General features: G+C 44.8%; 1 protein-coding gene and 1 long non-coding RNA gene across 2 annotated transcripts in view; one reads left to right on the forward strand and one right to left on the reverse strand.

Moving 5' to 3' along the window:
• LOC135821325 (uncharacterized) overlaps positions 1-19,904 on the forward strand; it is a 246,864-nt gene that overhangs the window by 72,146 nt on the left and 154,814 nt on the right. The window lies entirely within an intron of this gene.
• On the reverse strand, positions 10,073-10,692 carry LOC135820662 (uncharacterized). The gene is made up of 3 exons (XR_010554169.1): positions 10,632-10,692; positions 10,413-10,488; positions 10,073-10,113 (listed from the first exon to the last, which is right to left on the reverse strand). It is a non-coding gene; the product is annotated as an uncharacterized LOC135820662 (long non-coding RNA).

Raw genomic sequence — 19,904 nt, forward strand, 5'->3', positions numbered from 1 at the left:
TCATGTGGTCACCGTGCCTGCAGGCTACAACACAGAGCCTGTTTGGTCGCGTCACTGTAGCACAGGATCGCTTACTCAACCATGTTAGATTGGGAATAAGAGCCGGACGCTGCATCGCCACCTTCTCGCACCAAACCAGTCGACTAAGTGTCCAAATGACTACAACATATTGGCCATTCGCGGCTATCCGTGCTTTTATAAGAAGGGAATTGCGCTTTTAGTGACATTTAGCATACACATCCCATCTAGTAGGGCGCAGTCACTCAGTTTCGGTGGAAGTGGCGAATTGGATTGGGAATAAAGGCGGAAGGGAGCATCTCAGCTTCCTCGGACCAAGACCGTGCGAGGCCTCTATTCACATCAGTCTTCTATTCAAATCAGTTATTTCTATGTGTGTCATCACTAAAACCTGGCTTATATGTCGACCGTGTATGCTAGGAGCAAGAATTCAAATCCGATACGAGCACATGTGCACAGACAAACTCTCCGAACGCAAATTGGACAACACATCATTACTGGACGTTCTGGACTTCTCCTGGCAAAACACACCTAAACCATAGCTGACATAACTCGAAAACAAAAAGGAAGCAAAACAAGGGCCAGAAAAGGCACAGTGTTCTTGCGCCACCACATACAAGAGCATGACTCATACTCATAATCATAGCACAATCATACAGCGCAGCGCATACTCTCTCTCTCTCTCTCTCTCTCTCTCTCTCTCTCTCTCTCTCTCTCTCTCTCTCTCTCTCTCTCTCTCTCTCTCTCTCTCTCTCTCTCTCTCTCTCCATCATTGTCTGGCTCTCAGGTTCTCACTCTTCACATACAGTCTTTCTTCTCTCCCTTTCCCCCATGGTGCGTGATGTGCGCTTTGATCCCATGACCATTGGTCGGGGGAGCGCACTTCACCTCACTGGCACAGCTCAATAGCACCTACACGCCCTGTGTAGTCCCCTATGTTCTCTTGATGTTGTTGTTGTTGTTATTGTTGTTGTTGTCGTTGTTGCTGTTGTTGTTGTTGTTGTTGTTGTTGTTGTTGTTGTTGTTGTTGTTGTTGTTGTTGTTGTTGTTGTTGTTGTTGTTGTTGTTGTTGTTGTTGTTGTTGTTGTTGTTGTTGTTGTTGTTGTTGTTGTTGTTGTTGTTGTTGTTGTTGTTGATGTTGTTGTTCTCGTCCATTCGATGTAGGCATGTGCACTTTCATAAAAACAAAATGCCCGACCTGCTTTATAGCTCCTGCTGCTTTTCAGCCGCGATGCAAAAGGGTCAACTGAAACGACTGCAAACCTCGCAAAACAGAGCCATTCGCTGTATCGATGGCAACCCGCCCCAGACTGTGCTCGCCCAGCTTCTGACCCCAGCACAAGGCACCCCTACCCGCCATCTGAGCAGTCAAATGGCCTACTAAGCCAGGCAAACTGTAGCCGCTGCGGTCAGCGGAGATTTTCTGTTGCTGGTTCCTTGCTGTGGAACGCTCTACCTGGCAAGATCGGCACAATTGCTCGGCTACCTGAGTTTTAAAAGCATGAATGTGTACCATACGTCTGTAGGGAGTAGTTCGAGTTACTGCAGATCGCTCTGCTCTCCCTCCCCCTGCAGTTCAGTAAACCTCACGTACCATCACATATACATCCTAGTCTCTCTCCCCCACCCCCAGTTTACTCGCAATTATTTGTATCCTAATCTCTTACCATGTGCTTCCATAGCCAGTCCTATGTTCTTCCGCAATGTTAGTGGCTATCACTTCTAGGCTAAAGTAGAGTCGCGCGCCCAAGAACGTTTTTTCCAAGGGGTTAGCCTGGGGCGTTCTTATTTTTCAGCAATCAGGCTGCGTTCTTATAGCACGTTACTTAGAAACAATCCGCACTGGATCATATGTATCCCACAAGCTGCTAGAAAACCAACACCGCCGTTCTTAGCTTTAGGCTGTGGCGTTCTTAGAATTTCAGGCTGGACGTTCTTGGGCTCCACGTTCTTCAGCGCGCGACTCTACTGTAAGCCTTCGCCATCATTTTATTGGGTCGTCAAAAAGGCACTTTCGCATTGCGATTTCACGGGTCCTACCGGTAGGACGGCATGCACGCTATCAATAACAGTCCACCAAGATAAAGAGATACCATAGAGTCAGATAGTGTGACAACAAGTCACAGACTGACATGGATATTCAGACATTTGACGACCTGACACCTACGTGTAGCTCCAGCACATCTACGAAGCATAAACCTACACAAACATTGCACATTGTGCAGTCAATCAGTACCCAGTTTACCTTCGAGCTCCACATAAAAGCATACCAAGTGTGACCTTAGTACACGAAGGTTCTCACATCGTACAAACTTAGTAGCATTCTGCCACACGATTTTCTTTCCTTGGCTGTAAATCAAGGTGGGGCGCTCTCGCGAGACGGGGCGCTCTGGTGGTACTTTACGGTAGTTCCAACAAATCTACGAAGCATAAACCTACACCCCTCCAACTTGGAAGACTCAGGTGCGGAAAGTTCCAATGAGGGGAATGGATGTGCCACGAAAATGTGCACGAGCTACGTCCCTCGGCGACAAAGAATATCGAGCGTTACGGGATGATGCTGACGAGACTAGTAAGACCATTGGACAAACTGATCTAACGACAACTCGAAAACGCAAGGCAACTTGGGAGGCACAAAGGTATGTAAAAATACATCAAACGGGGAAGATAAGCGAAGACAAACTGTCACAAACCGAAAGTACGTCGTACGAAACCACGTGCTCATGTACCAAACTTGTCCATCATCGTTACATCAACATGGAGTTTAGTAGGGTATTGGTTTTCGGTTTGCGAACATCCTCGCATACGGCAGAAACCAAAGTAAAAAATTAAAAAAAACGACCGACCGACCCTGATACGGATGAATGAAGTGACCAAAAAAGGAATTAATTCGGGGTGTCCATACCAAATTTAGCGTTACTGCACTGTGTAGGATAAAGTCACCCATAATCACCAAAAAATGGGAGCTCACCAGAGCCATACATGATCGTTTTTGTATGAATGGACTGCTGTACTCGATCTGATGTGCTGTCATTGTGCAGAACACACTTGTCACGGAGACGTGAAACTCTATTACCTGGCTAATTCTCAATTGTCACAAGGTCGCACTATGAAGGAGGCTCAGGATGCATGTCAGGAGAGGGCAACTGACGTGCCAGGACCGCGACTTAAGAACTGCATGAAAGTGTTCCTCCGACTAATCTTTGCAAGTGATGTGGCTCAGTGCCAACAGTCCCTCTCTTCCCGTTACGAATACGCCACGTGCGTGATCAAGGCGTCCAGAACTGGAATTGCCTGGTTTGGATTCACCCGTTCCGGATACGACCAGACGGCCCTTGCCACTGATGGGGTATCATACCCTACTGACACGCTGCTTCCAAAAACCATCTGTACATCGGGCTGAGTGGAAGTCGCGATTGTTTGCTAGGAGTTCCGCATGTAGTTCACGGAACTCAGTCCAGCACATCTGCATGTTTTCCTTTGTGCACTAATGTTAAGTCAATATGCTGCTTATTAGTACATAAATTCTCTTTGCCAATTATACGTACAGCTGTTGTCGGTTGCTAATGTAGTTGATGTTGTATTGCAGTCTTACCTGATCATACTTGATCAACTCACATTGAACAGGCAATGAGATCGCTCACTGACCTACATTGTGTGTATCTATTATGGCAATAATAACGAACGAATAAAAGACCGAGGCGAAGCCGAGGTCTCTTATGAGGTCTATATTAAATTTTCATGATGTGAAGAAGAGACTGGTGAGACTTTGGCGATAGTAGGGGAAGAGTGTGTTGCTCTCTACATGGGAGCTCGCGGTTTTCCTGCCGAAACACAGTGTTTCGAGTGTGTATTGAGCAGGGAGTGGTGCTTTCTCGCAGGTTTTGGCGAATGGACGGTTCGATGGACTTCTCGTGTACTCTGGATGGCAGTCGTGAGTCAGTCAAGTGAGAATTCAAGTCGGCAGGAAAACCGCGAGCTCCCACGTAGGGAGCAACACACAAGAAAAGAACAAGCATGTAAATCAATGATTGCACATCAAAGGTGTACCAGTGCAGTTGAACTGATACTTAGTAATGTGAATAGGCAAATGGCGCTTGAATTCAGATAGTGAATCTAAAGTTGTCAATCGGGGTGGAATACAATTCCAAAGAGAACCAGTTTTCTGTAGGATAAGGAATGAAAAAATACGACCATGTTAGTTAAAATTAATATGAGCTTTTTGGGCCTACGGGTACTACGTGATATGGTTATCGCAAAGCGAGAGAGATATTCTGGGTGGAAATTGACGTGCTTAAATAAAACAACAAGAGGAATAAAGACACGGCAAAATTGCAGAGATTCTAAGTGACACAATCAATTCAAATTGGATTTTGATTCATAGATATCAAAGGTTATTTTCGCAGACTTCAGGAGTCGCCGGCAAACCTTTGCGTGGTGTTATGAAACCACAAGTTCTCAAGAGTGAAAGGCCCTCTCGCTTGTGACATTGTGTTCGTTTCAATGCAGTTGTGTCTCGACTCCGCCGTACCGCTGATGTTCACGACGTGGTATACGCTACATGCGCTATGTGCGGTTTGTGTGTGCGCTGTAGTTGTACGTGTATGCTGATATACGCTGTCATGTTCACGCTATACCTACCTGGTGGTCTTAGTGTTGGTTGTTATTAGTCGATCGAAGTGAAATCTACTGTAAGAGGAAATAGTTGTCCTCGTGCCGTGTGGTCGTGTTGTCCTGACAGTTTAGAGAATCACAGAGGGTTCACAACTAGGCTTGGGCGGATAATGCAAGCATTAATAATAATTCAAACAGTAGTTTGGAGGCGGTGGGAAAACAGTTTCGTAATACGTATTCGCATGCAACGACGCAAATCCACACAATTCAGTAGACACTTCTTTTCCATCAAACCTTTTCTTTCCCTTCTCTTCAGGATAGTACAGGGAATGTTGTAAATTTGAAAAACACATAACTATATGAAAATTAAATATTAAAATGATTAAAGTGTTAAAAACTCAAAAACAAACAGCTTCAAGTTGTAGACAAACACGTTGAACACATCAGGGAACACTTGCCACACTTTCACGAGGTGTGACACCAAACAACTGCAACGATAACACGTTCTCCTTCTGTACACATAGTTCTGGATCTAGTTTACGAATATACAGAGCTTCTAACACAGCAAGATGTAACTTAGACCTTCCACGAGTCAAAATCGAAAAGACATCATCACTATACAACTTACGACAACTAGTGTAGTATCCCTGCCCGACCAATACGGAAGTAGTATGGAACTAATACGGAGCTTTGCCTGATGTATTTAGAAAAGCGATCCTGTCAGCTTTTCTATTATTGTGTTCACATGGCAAGAAAAACGACACCGCTATGCTACGTAAGTTTCTACGTAAGGTGCTCGGTATTTCACTTAGGCTACGTAAGTCTCTACGTAAGGTGCTCGGTATTAGATCTACCAACGGGTGGTAGCCGCGTGCGGTGCACTTGCACGGCAGACATTGTGTTGCAGTGCAGTCCGTGTTCGAACGTTCGGATGTGCATGCGCGAGGAACTTTCCTTCTTTGGAACTGCTTCTTGTATGAGCTGTTTTGGATATTTCGTCTCCTGGCCTGGCTTTCGTTTCGGCGCTACTGAGACCTCCTTTCGCGGAATATTACTCAATGACAGGTGAGTTGACCAGTTCCCTTTGATTCATTTGCTTGTGTTGACTCTTTCATTTACGAAAAGTGTGCTGATTTTGGGCGGAATGCAATAAAATTAATAATGGAAAAGCTGACAGGATCTCTTTGCTTCCTTCGATTCATTTGCTTATGCTCACCCTTTCATTTACGGAAACGTGTGCTGATTTTATTCGGATTTAGATCCATTTTTATCTCTTTGCCCTTGTCTACAGTGTGCGAAGAACGCGAGTTCACCTTCTGGACGGTAAGGCTTATGTTAGATGTGTTGTCGAAATACTCATATTCATTGTACATTGGTACGTTACAAGTAAGGCACTGGTCAGTGGCATACTATCGTTGGCAGGTCCCAATCTGGAGGGAAAGGTTCAAGGACCCATTGACCGAGTTTGCAAAATATATTCGCATATCAGGGAAAATCTCCATTGTCGAGAGGATCAGTAACTTGTTTGCTTCATACGAAACAAGCCAATGGGTGCAGTCTCGTGAAGATCTTGTACTTGTATGATTGGATTTGTTTACTCGAGTCTGGGCTGTTTGATTTATTATTTGTGAGTACCGCCGAGATTGCACTGCCCCAAATAAAGTTTCGTGCCGCCAAAGCAAGAATTATGATCCGCAATCTGTTTGTAGTACATGTACCTGCAAGAATGTGCTGTACATGTATCGTACTTTCTCTGTTGCTGTTTCAGTTGCCGTCATGTTTCTAAAGAAAGGTTCAGTAGAGAGGTTCTGCAAAACGAAAATTCGAACAAAGTTTCGCGACAGTCCTTGCGAAAGTGTGTACGAATTTTTGCACGAATTTTGCGTTCTGCACATTTTCGTAGTTTGCGCGGGCCAAGTGCACGTACGCCATGACCCGATCTCACGAATTTTCCTACGACAGTTTATTTCGCGTTCCCTGCAAGTTTCGCGTCCAAAGTTGCGAAAGTTCGTGCGAAGTTTCGCACTTCATGACATAGAACGAAAGTTTGTAGGCATTTTCGTTTTGCAGAACCTCTCTGGTGACTCATTTGTTTCATATGAGACGAGTCAATGAGTTGGTGTGGCTTAGAATCATCTTTCGCTGTAGAAGAAATCTATTCGTATGTCTATCGGAGAAATAATTGTATTCACTGGTTATAAATAGGTTAAGACAAACTCACAGAATAAATACCATCGGTCCCTTGGTGTTCGTCCTAAAGGGGTTCGACTGGATATCATTCATACTCACCAAAAGATGTGTAAGATTTTATTTTTATGGAGTGCCTTGTTTATCTCTCAGTACCTCCAACCATAGCCTTGCCCCTTTTATCCTCAGGATCAGTGTAGCTGTTGGAAGGAGGTGTCGGACTCAGCAATGTATTTGTTTACATTTTAATACATGTTTATTGTACCTCTTTTGCTGTGTTGTTTTAGAAAATCGTGGACTAACAGTTTGAAGTCATTGAACTACTTCCAAAAGTTGTATCGACATCAACAGGATTACGATTTCAGTGCAATATGATGCAGGATGACCTTATCACGAAAACCATTGATTATAAACCTATAAACACAGAATCAACAAAAACATCTGCGACACGCACCTGGTTACATTTCTCAAATACATGTAAATCTGATCGAGGGTGGGGAGATCTGAAATATCTGAAAGGCAAGACAATTTTATGACAGAGTCATGAAATTCTGCTACAACAACATGCACAGAATGACCTCCGTATAAAAAATGTATCACCACGGTCCACCACTACGTACTCACATGTTTCCCAGCAGAAGAACATGCATTTTGCCATTTTCTGCAAGAAAAGGCTTGCACATCATGCGTATAATACAGTATTGATCTCTTGATATGATGTGAAGGCCATCATTTAGTTTAAATTTACATATTGATATAGGGCATTCTATTCATTGGTGACAGAAAAAACAAAAGAAATTATAGCAATAAAAACTGCTTTATGGCAGTTTTCTAAAAAAAGTTATTGTGTTCTAGTCCATGGACCCCGTCTAAAAAGTAAGAAATTATCGAAATGTGATAGCCGAAAATTCAAATTTCACACAAAACCTCACAATAATCACACACAGAATGAAAAGCTACATGTTGAAGACCTTTTCCCCTCGTGATCCTCTTTCCTATGCATGTATGACATGCATGTTGCCAATTGTTGGTGCAGTACAAGTTTAGTGTTGAAAGCAGCATTTCAAGTGTTGTGATTATTGTGAGGTTTTGTGTGAAATTTGAATTTTCGGCTATCACATTTCGATAATTTCTTACTTTTTAGACGGGGTCCATGGACTAGAACACAATAACTTTTTTTAGAAAACTGCCATAAAGCAGTTTTTATTGCTATAATAGTTAGTGTATCTCCGTATGTAAGCGTACGGCGTCTGCTGCATAAAAGCTGCTGCGCATTTCTGTTTAGAGGAGATTTTGATAATAACGAACTATTCAACCTCCAGGTGTGCACCGGAGAGAAAGTCATTTATTTGCCGCTTCTTCTTTCACTAATAATAATTATATCTCAGGTGTGTGCCTGAAAGAAGTAGAATAAAAGTAGTTCTTGTTGATTGCACCGCGCCTACCACTCGGCTACCTGTTACATTGGTGGCAGCGGTGTAGTTTTAAATAAAACAACGTGATTCGACCCGAGACCCCCATGGCTCAACCCGCGGCAGCTCCCTGCGACGAATCAAGATGAGAATCATGTTTCTTGCTTTCCTGGGCCTGGCCCTGCTTATTAGCCTGCAGCACAGTCAGGGTGCTAGCGTGGATCACCCTTCTCTCCAAACGGCATACACTGGAGACTCCGATGGCGATTCCAAGCGACCCGCTACCTACATGTATACTACCGGTGGTGATGGCGAAGCTGATGAGGACGACAACAGGCAGGCTGCCGCCCAAGACAAGGAGGGTATTTCCCAAGACCAGCAGCGTTTGATTTTCGCCGGCACGCAGTCGGAAGCAGGAGCCCACTCTTCACTTGGTACTTCGCCTCCGTGGTGGGATGCAGATTTTCGTCAACACTATTCCTGGCTAAACCATCACTTTTTACGTCGCGCAAAGCGATGCTATCGACAATGTGAAGACCACGATTCAAGACGAGGAAGGAGGTCAATCAGGTCATTTGTCTGACGCCGAGCTAGCCGCTCTGAGTGACCGGCTCAACCAAGATGAAGATAAAACCTGGCTTGCCCTCCGCCGTAGCTCCAGCCGCCGCCGTGGTTACTAACGCTGATTCTAGGTATGGCATTTTCTTTCCTCTCTTCCTTCAGTCTCCCTGTTCTTTTCAGTCTTCCTTTATGCGAGTGTGTGAATCCAGTTTAGTTTGGTAGGCGTCTGATCATGGTGAGCCACGGAGTAGTAAGTGCGGGGCAGGTTCTGGTGCACTTTTTGACCTTTGACCTTTGGGCCAAATAAGGCACACTGTGTCGGTCGTGCTTGGTCTGGCCCCGGGACCCCCCAGAGTTTGACCTTTGACCCCTGGCATGCCATAAATGTGCCATAAAGGTTCTTTTCCGTGGCGAACGTGCACTTGTGCACGTTCGGTGCATTCGCACCGGGGAGTAGTAAAATACGTACTATTCCCTGATTCGCACATCATAGATGTGCATTGCATGCAGCGAATGACATATTGCGCATGCGCGCATACGCACGCGGAGCATGTGACCTTCAGTGGCCCTGCGGAAAAGACGCAGTGCAACACAAGGTGTACTAGTACACGTGTCATTATACTACTCCCTGATTCGCACTTCGTAGATTTGCAGCAAACAAGTACACGTGCCATGCACTCGTTTTATTCGCACATCGTAGATGTGCACTGATTGACAAGTTGCCCTGCAGAGCATGCCTAATCGGCTTTTCGATCGGTTATGAGAATGTTCAAATTCGGCCATATTATGAGCCCCAAGATCAGAATTCGGCTCAACATAGTACTTGAAGTCACCGTTCCCATTACGTCATGTACATTTACATACACCCTGTAGAAGCACTGAAGCATCGGTTTTTGGCGAATTCAACATGCGAATTTTTGAACATTCGGCGAAAAGATGGGTAATTTCTTCAAAACCACTGTTTTCGGCGAATTTTTCGCCCGGCCGATTAGGGAAATACCTACGGTCCATACAGGTACATTAGATGCATATTTCTATTTTGATCGGAATTCAGTTAGAATTAACCGGCTACGCCCGGAGTATCATGCATCAAAACAATTATTGAAGGGGTGTCACAGTGAAGCAGTGTTGCTACGCACCACAAATCCCCTCTGCCCTGTACCGAATTTATACTGGAGAATCCAGAGTGGCCAGCAAAGAGTCACAACCCGCGGGTATCCAGTCACACTAAGGCATGTCCACCATTCCCCACATATTCACTGTTACAAAACACAATACTGTTTACTATAATACACTTTTATTTAAATTGACTTGGATGAGTCTGTAGAAGAGAACACAATGCACACACACGCACGCATGCGCGGACACACACAGGCACACACGCACACACACATCTAGGTTATAGTGCTATACACGTATCTAGGGTTTAGGAAGCACGAGAATATGTCGAAGCACCCACGCATACCCCTTCATGCAGTGTACTTCAGTAGCCCAACACATTACGACTGCTCAGGACCATCACAAAACACATTACGACCGCTCAGGACCATCACAAAACACTACACACTGTTACTACACTGCATACACAGTTACTACACTACGCCTGTTACAAGTACTTACAAATAATTTTGAAAACAAATGGCACATCCCGAAGACGGCAGCTAGCTCCAGACCTTCATACATACATCATCATCATCTGTAAAACCAAGCATGAGCGCACACAAACACTATTAGTGTCACGAATACGGAAGCAGGGTAAGACAAGAGGATACGAAACAAGTAAGTATCGCTATAACGAAGGGGATAAGTATACATGTAGACAGAGCAGTGCTTACTTACAGGGTCCGGATACGCTCCATGGCGTCCCGGTAGTCGGACTGCAACAGCAGCCCGACTTGCCAGCCCTCCCAGTAACGGGTTCGATGGGCCGCACCCGCCAGGTGTGCGGCCACGGCCTGGCCTCCCACCAGCCTTTCTCCACTGTAAAAACGAAAGAAACCGCAGAAAGCACAGTGTCATAGAGCTCTTTTGTTGGGGGAGAGAGCTAGGAGCACTGCACACTTACCATTTGTCACAATATATTATAAGAAAGAGGCGGCGCTTGACGCACCGCCTCAGGTGCTGAAACAGGGGTATAACTCCTGTAAGTTCCACACCGCAGTGACATGTGAAAGCCATACTGTAATGATACTGAAGTGAAGGTGTGAACCGCAAAGCAAGGCCTTTACCTTCTTCCTGTCGAATTCGCTCTCCAGCTGCATAACGACATCATCCGCTAAAATCCAATCATACCAAGTAATGCAAAGGTCATCAGTTGACCTTTTGGACTTTTCAACTCTTATCCAAAACCACCAAGAGGAAAAAAAACCAGGATAATAATAATAATCTTTATTTCAGGATTACCCAAAGGCTAACGCCTATCTGGGGATGAAGAAGACGTCAGTTGTAGAAGCGTTTGTGGAGGAGTTGTTACATTATTCTCAGTAAATAGATATGGCTGATACATTCGGTGTAGACGTGGACGACCGGTCGTGGTCTCTCACCACGGGTCCTTTACTAATAGAAAGGCGGACGTCAATAAGAACTGTTGTGGACTTGGCAGATCAAAACGCGCAGCAAGAAATTTGGCACGTCGATGGTAGACTCCATCGGGAGGACGGACCAGCTCTTGTTGATAGTAGGCGAGTGTCCGCCTGGTGCTATGGAGGTCGCCTTCATCGCGTTAATGAACCTGCTTGGATAGGACGGGGTAGCATCGAGTACTACCTCAACGGCGTCTAGAGCCGGCGGTCCTGCAGTCAGTTATTGTGACGCCACATACTGTATTCTACGGTGGTATCACCACGGAATGCTCCACAGGGAGAATGCGCCAGCGGTGATACGCAGGGAAGGTAACAATCGTGTACGGGAGTGGTACCGATACAACCTTCGGCATAGGGAAGATGGACCTGCTTTCATCTCTCAGGAGGAGGAGGGTATCTATCAGTGGTACCTCAACGGGGTGTATTACGGTGACCACCATCAAGACCAGGCAATACACCCCATGGAGCTGCAGTACACCAATGTAGTACCTACTAAGGTAGACTCGTCAGCAATAAGTCATGAGTCCATTTGTGTGATTTGTCAGGATACCCTGGACCGTCCTCTATCCAAGTTGGAGTGCGGTCATGAATTTCACTTCCACTGTATGAAGCAGTGGATCAGTTCTACCCCCCAGCCCTACTTGCCTAGCCTGCCGCTACTCCATGACTGCTGAGGACTTGGTTGAGTTCTTGTAGTAATGCATGACACAGCTGCATGTAGGCGACTACGAATGACCAGTCATGTGCTACAGATGGACACGGACACGCCACCCTAAGTAGCCATGAGCGGCTATTTGGACAAGGACAACAAAGCACCTCGTGGGCGGCCAAGGTTGACACTAGCCACAAGTCTGGTCGCTCAGTTGAATAAGCTGGGTGTGCCCATGAAGACCATGGAAGACCTTTCCAGGTGCCGACAACATGCAGAGGACAAGACAGACTGGAAGAAACTGTGCAGCTCGACACTCGAGGACAAATCAGTATCAGCAGCTACTACACCTTGCTGATGATGCTCACAAGACAGAAGTGGGAAAAACACTGAATTTCTTTATTTAGTGCTCAACTACGCGAAATGTGTTATTATTATTATACATGTTCAACTGTACTCCGTCTGGCTGACTGCCATTCTCTACCACACATTACCGGACACTGTTGTGGTTGTCGTCGTTATCGTCGTCGTTGTTGATGTTGTAGTCGGTTGTTGTCGTCGTTATCGTCGTCGTTGTTGATGTTGTTATTGGTTGTTGCTGTCGGTTGTTGCCGGTTGTTGTTGGTTGTTGTTGGTTGTTGTTGGTTGTTGTTGATGTTGTTGTCGGTTGTTGTCGTCGTTATCGTCGTCGTTGTTGATGCTGTTATTGGTTGCTGCTGTCGGTTGTTGCCGGTTGTTGTTGGTTGTTGTTGGTTGTTGTTGGTTGTTGTTGATGTTGTTGTCAGTTGTTGTCGTCGTTATCGTCGTCGTTGTTGATGTTGTTATTAGTTGTTGCTGTCGGTTGTTGGTTGTTATTGGTTGTTGCTGTCGGTTGTTGGTTGTTATTGTTGATTGTTGTCGGTTGTTGTTGGCTGTTGGATGTTGTTGTCGGTTGTTGTCGGTTGTTGTTGGTTATTGTTGGTTGTTGTTGGTTGTTGTCGGGCGTTGTTGGTTGTTGTCGGTTGTTGTCGGTTGTTGTTGGTTATTGTTGGTTGTTGTTGGTTGTTGTTGGGCGTTGTTGGTTGTTGTCGGTTGTTGTCAGGTGTTGTTGGTTGTTGTTGCGTGTTGTTGTCGGTTGTTGTCGGTTGTTGTCGGTTGTTGTCGGTTGTTGGGTGTTGTTGTCGGTTGTTGGGTGTGGTTGTCGGTTGTTGGGTGTTGTTGTTGGTTGGTGTTGGTTGGTGTTGGTTGTTGTTGGTTGTTGTCGGTTGTTGTCGGTTGTTGTTGGTTGTTGTTGGCTGTTGTTGGTTGTTGTTGTTTGTTGTTGTCGGTTGTTGGATGTTGTTGTGTGTTGTTGTTGGTTGTAGTTGGTTGTTGTCAGTTGTTGTTGGTTGTTGGATGTTGTTGTCGGTTGTTGTCGGTTGTTGTCGGTTGTTGTCGGTTGTTGTTGGTTGTTGTTGTTGTTGTTGGCTGTTGTTGGTTGTTGTTGGCTGTTGTTGGTTGTTGTTGTTTGTTGTTGTCGGTTGTTGGTTGTTGTTTGTTGTTGTTGTTGGTTGTAGTTGGTTGTTGTCAGTTGTTGTTGGTTGTTGGATGTTGTTGTCGGTTGTTGTCGGTTGTTGTCGGTTGTTGTTGGTTGTTGTTGGCTGTTGTTGGTTGTTTTTGGTTGTTGTTGGTTGTTGTCGGTTGTTGTCGGTTGTTGTGTTTTAATCGTTATTTTGTTCATTATGCAGGAGGATGTTGCTATGATCCAGTACCATTTTTTCGCAAATATGAGACAAGTTTGTGTAACGTTAGTGTGACGTGGGGTATGCTGATTGGATGTGAGGTGGTGAGAGTATGCTGATTGGCCGATAACAATTAGTGGAAGGGATAAAGTAATGCGCTGCTTGTGCAGCGTAACCAAACACATGGTCTGTGGGAAACACCCTAGTAAAATAAATAAAATAATAATAACATGAATTGCCACCGGCACTTGAGAGACTCGAGCCCCGCCACCTTGTTCAAATCGGACTTGGTAGCTTCATACTGGAACTTAATCTTCTTATTTTGAGGTATGACCGTACAAAACGCGCTTGGATTTTTTCATTTTATTTTATTTTTTTATTTTTTTCATTGCAACTTTTTTAGCAGATAGCAACCTTTTTAGCAGACTCGTGAAACAACGGTGAATCTGGAACGAATAAATGGTCCATGTCAAAGGCATGACGAGTCTCGAAGTCTTCACATTCATGATGGAACCTTGTCATGATTGACGCATTCCTTGATGGTGCGCACATGAAATCACCCTGGCTCATCTTTTCCAACTCCATTCTTTTCACATCCTGCAACCCATACCCTACTAGTATCAGTGGGGATGCTAGAATCAGAAGAGGCAAGGCAGCACTCTTCCGTGGATGTATTACTCGACACAACACCACCCATACTTGTTTTCTAGAAGTTTTGACTATAATGATATATTGCAGCAGGAAGTAGTATACAGTCAAATAGGATAGGATAAGAATGAATGATCAACTGTCTGATAAAGAATGCAGTTCATTAAAGACTTATTGGAAGGTCTCTACCAGCTGATCGTCATGTCGGACGGCGACACTGCATAATGATATGAAGCTCTCAGTTAGCTGTTTCAGTTCCGTGGTAGAAAGTGTCATGTGTGCGTCCAGAGAACGATGAAAACATCTGGGGTCCACGTTGATGCAGACAATTGGAGCAACAGCAAGACGTACCTTCAACGCTTGCTCGTCAATGTCGAGGGAGACTGCCCCGGGGTAGATGAAAACATCTTGTTCCACATCCAGTTCGAACCAGCTGGTCGGGACTAGCTTGCTTTCACCGTTGATGTACACCCGACATTGACCGTAGGACGAACGTGATGGGTAGAAGTTGGTCTTGATCTTCTCCACACGTCCTCTTCGGAGAGTGTCACGGAGCGATGGACAAGTCTTGATCAAGTTCGTAATGATGAACTCAGTGGACTCATTCAGTTCGATGTAAACCTGTCCTTGAGCATCTTTGCGAGCTGTTGCCGTACTACAACAGGCTGGTAGAGCTCCTGAAGGGAAGTACATCTTATAACCAGGCTTGTAGAAGGATCTACCTGATGACTTGTAGGACAGTTGCATGTCCTCCTGAAACCCATCTACCACAATCTCTTTGTGGAGCTTGGTAGGAGCAGGTGACACATAGCGACGCTTAGCCGGTACTGCCTTCGAAGAGGGCACAACTTGAGGAGGGTCAGCAGGAAGAGCGGAATTCTTCCTCACCCGCCGCTCGTATAGGTTATCCATCTTCCAGGAAGCGAAGGGAGAACAACTCATCAGCACTGTATTCGATGAACGAATGACTCGACTACAGGACAACCACCCGTATTTATACAAGGCAGAGACGGAGGCGGGTTGAAGTTATAACATATGTGTCAGCTAGGTCAACCAATCACCATCAAGCCCGCCAAAAACATTTGACCACTCAGCATTGAGCCCACCAAAAACATTTGACCAACCAGCATCAAACCCGCCAAAAGCATTTTGTCCAATCAGCGGCATGCCCACCAAAATCATATCTCATCTTAAAGATTCCTTACATGATACCGCCACTTTAGTGAACTGATACAGTATGGAAATAAGATCAGAGTCAAACGTGTGCAAGTTCTGAATCACGTGATCAAGTGAATAGGTTTCCCAACAATAGGCATCAATCAATGATGCCATAAGAGATGTATCAGATGGAGATAAAATCAGCAAATTCGTACGCAAAGTGGACAGTTGAGAAGAAGACACCATCCTGGTCGACTCCATGAGATGCAGTACATATAGGAGTGGAAAATGCTGAGGAAGAGGTTTCATGATTCGACTGAACCTCAACCATGATACATTGCTACGAGGTAAGTAGGAACGCAGTTTACGTAGTACATCCACATTCGTATCGTATACTATGCAGGATAATGCTATAGCATAGTTTATACTCTTGTACAAACAGGATTTTTTCATCGCAAGTATCTGCTCCCGAAGAGTGTGTACGCAAAGCTGATCGGATAAGAGTTCAGTTTTCGAAAGAAAATGCAAAAGATGACGATCCACACCGCTTAACCGCTCATGTACCGCGTAAGGCTTCTTCATCAAACTACATCTCCCATGCACATCATCTTCAGGGAAGTAAATCACCGCCATGACAAGTCCACACGAAGAACACACGTATCTTCTTTCATGTAAAACATGATCAAGATGTTGACACTGTTTTTCCTCCCCGTATTGCTCTTTTTCTTCTTCTTCTTCATCCTTCTCATGAAGTCTCCTTTCACGTACATAAGCAGGTAAGATCTTAAATTCAGAATCCATCTTCACTCCTCACCAACATCCTCATTATGACACTATATCCAGCATGATATCTACTTTATATAACCAATCCTATCCAGGGCAATTATCAGGTACAACCATTGGGGTAGAGGACCTCATACCCTCCCCGACGTGTTGGAGAGGGTATGAGGTCCTCTACCCCAATGGTTGTACCTGATATTTGCCCTGGATAGGATTGGTTATATAAAGTAGATATCATGCTGGATATAGTGTCATAATGAGGATGTTGGTGAGGAGTGAAGATGGATTCTGAATTTAAGATCTTACCTGCTTATGTACGTGAAAGGAGACTTCATGAGAAGGATGAAGAAGACGAAGAAAAAGAGCAATACGGGGAGGAAAAACAGTGTCAACATCTTGATCATGTTTTACATGAAAGAAGATACGTGTGTTCTTCGTGTGGACTTGTCATGGCGGTGATTTACTTCCCTGAAGATGATGTGCATGGGAGATGTAGTTTGATGAAGAAGCCTTACGCGGTACATGAGCGGTTAAGCGGTGTGGATCGTCATCTTTTGCATTTTCTTTCGAAAACTGAACTCTTATCCGATCAGCTTTGCGTACACACTCTTCGGGAGCAGATACTTGCGATGAAAAAATCCTGTTTGTACAAGAGTATAAACTATGCTATAGCATTATCCTGCATAGTATACGATACGAATGTGGATGTACTACGTAAACTGCGTTCCTACTTACCTCGTAGCAATGTATCATGGTTGAGGTTCAGTCGAATCATGAAACCTCTTCCTCAGCATTTTCCACTCCTATATGTACTGCATCTCATGGAGTCGACCAGGATGGTGTCTTCTTCTCAACTGTCCACGTTGCGTACGAATTTGCTGATTTTATCTCCATCTGATACATCTCTTATGGCATCATTGATTGATGCCTATTGTTGGGAAACCTATTCACTTGATCACATGATTCAGAACTTGCACACGTTTGACTCTGATCTTATTTCCATACTGTATCAGTTCACTAAAGCGGCGGTATCATGTAAGGAATCTTTAAGATGAGATATGATTTTGGTGGGCATGCCGCTGATTGGACAAAATGCTTTTGGCGGGTTTGATGCTGGTTGGTCAAATGTTTTTGGTGGGCTCAATGCTGAGTGGTCAAATGTTTTTGGCGGGCTTGATGGTGATTGGTTGACCTAGCTGACACATATGTTATCACTTCAACCCGCCTCCGTCTCTGCCTTGTATAAATACGGGTGGTTGTCCTGTAGTCGAGTCATTCGTTCATCGAATACAGTGCTGATGAGTTGTTCTCCCTTCGCTTCCTGGAAGATGGATAACCTATACGAGCGGCGGGTGAGGAAGAATTCCGCTCTTCCTGCTGACCCTCCTCAAGTTGTGCCCTCTTCGAAGGCAGTACCGGCTAAGCGTCGCTATGTGTCACCTGCTCCTACCAAGCTCCACAAAGAGATTGTGGTAGATGGGTTTCAGGAGGACATGCAACTGTCCTACAAGTCATCAGGTAGATCCTTCTACAAGCCTGGTTATAAGATGTACTTCCCTTCAGGAGCTCTACCAGCCTGTTGTAGTACGGCAACAGCTCGCAAAGATGCTCAAGGACAGGTTTACATCGAACTGAATGAGTCCACTGAGTTCATCATTACGAACTTGATCAAGACTTGTCCATCGCTCCGTGACACTCTCCGAAGAGGACGTGTGGAGAAGATCAAGACCAACTTCTACCCATCACGTTCGTCCTACGGTCAATGTCGGGTGTACATCAACGGTGAAAGCAAGCTAGTCCCGACCAGCTGGTTCGAACTGGATGTGGAACAAGATGTTTTCATCTACCCCGGGGCAGTCTCCCTCGACATTGACGAGCAAGCGTTGAAGGTACGTCTTTCTGTTGCTCCAATTGTCTGCATCAACGTGGACCCCAGATGTTTTCATCGTTCTCTGGACGCACACATGACACTTTCTACCACGGAACTGAAACAGCTAACTGAGAGCTTCATATCATTATGCAGTGTCGCCGTCCGACATGACGATCAGCTGGTAGAGACCTTCCAATAAGTCTTTAATGAACTGCATTCTTTATCAGACAGTTGATCATTCATTCTTATCCTATCCTATTTGACTGTATACTACTTCCTGCTGCAATATATCATTATAGTCAAAACTTCTAGAAAACAAGTATGGGTGGTGTTGTGTCGAGTAATACATCCACGGAAGAGTGCTGCCTTGCCTCTTCTGATTCTAGCATCCCCACTGATACTAGTAGGGTATGGGTTGCAGGATGTGAAAAGAATGGAGTTGGAAAAGATGAGCCAGGGTGATTTCATGTGCGCACCATCAAGGAATGCGTCAATCATGACAAGGTTCCATCATGAATGTGAAGACTTCGAGACTCGTCATGCCTTTGACATGGACCATTTATTCGTTCCAGATTCACCGTTGTTTCACGAGTCTGCTAAAAAAGTTGCTATCTGCTAAAAAAGTTGCAATGAAAAAAATAAAAAAATAAAATAAAATGAAAAAATCCAAGCGCGTTTTGTACGGTCATACCTCAAAATAAGAAGATTAAGTTCCAGTATGAAGCTACCAAGTCCGATTTGAACAAGGTGGCGGGGCTCGAGTCTCTCAAGTGCCGGTGGCAATTCATGTTATTATTATTTTATTTATTTTACTAGGGTGTTTCCCACAGACCATGTGTTTGGTTACGCTGCACAAGCAGCGCATTACTTTATCCCTTCCACTAATTGTTATCGGCCAATCAGCATACTCTCACCACCTCACATCCAATCAGCATACCCCACGTCACACTAACGTTACACAAACTTGTCTCATATTTGCGAAAAAATGGTACTGGATCATAGCAACATCCTCCTGCATAATGAACAAAATAACGATTAAAACACAACAACCGACAACAACCGACAACAACCAACAACAACCAAAAACAACCAACAACAGCCAACAACAACCAACAACAACCGACAACAACCGACAACAACCGACAACAACATCCAACAACCAACAACAACTGACAACAACCAACTACAACCAACAACAACAACAAACAACAACCAACAACCGACAACAACAAACAAAAACAACCAACAACAGCCAACAACAACCAACAACAGCCAACAACAACAACAACAACCAACAACAACCGACAACAACCGACAACAACCGACAACAACCGACAACAACATCCAACAACCAACAACAACTGACAACAACCAACTACAACCAACAACAACACACAACAACATCCAACAACCGACAACAACAAACAACAACAACCAACAACAGCCAACAACAACCAACAACAACCAACAACAACCGACAACAACCGACAACAACCAACAACAACCAACGCCACCCAACACCAACCAACAACAACACCCAACAACCGACAACAACACCCAACAACCGACAACAACACCCAACAACCGACAACAACCGACAACAACCGACAACAACCGACAACAACACGCAACAACAACCAACAACACCTGACAACAACCGACAACAACCAACAACGCCCAACAACAACCAACAACAACCAACAATAACCAACAACAACCGACAAC

Source organism: Sycon ciliatum, chromosome 7, assembly GCF_964019385.1.
Source record: "Sycon ciliatum chromosome 7, ocSycCili1.1, whole genome shotgun sequence".
In the NCBI taxonomy this organism is placed as follows: Eukaryota; Metazoa; Porifera; class Calcarea; order Leucosolenida; family Sycettidae; genus Sycon; species Sycon ciliatum.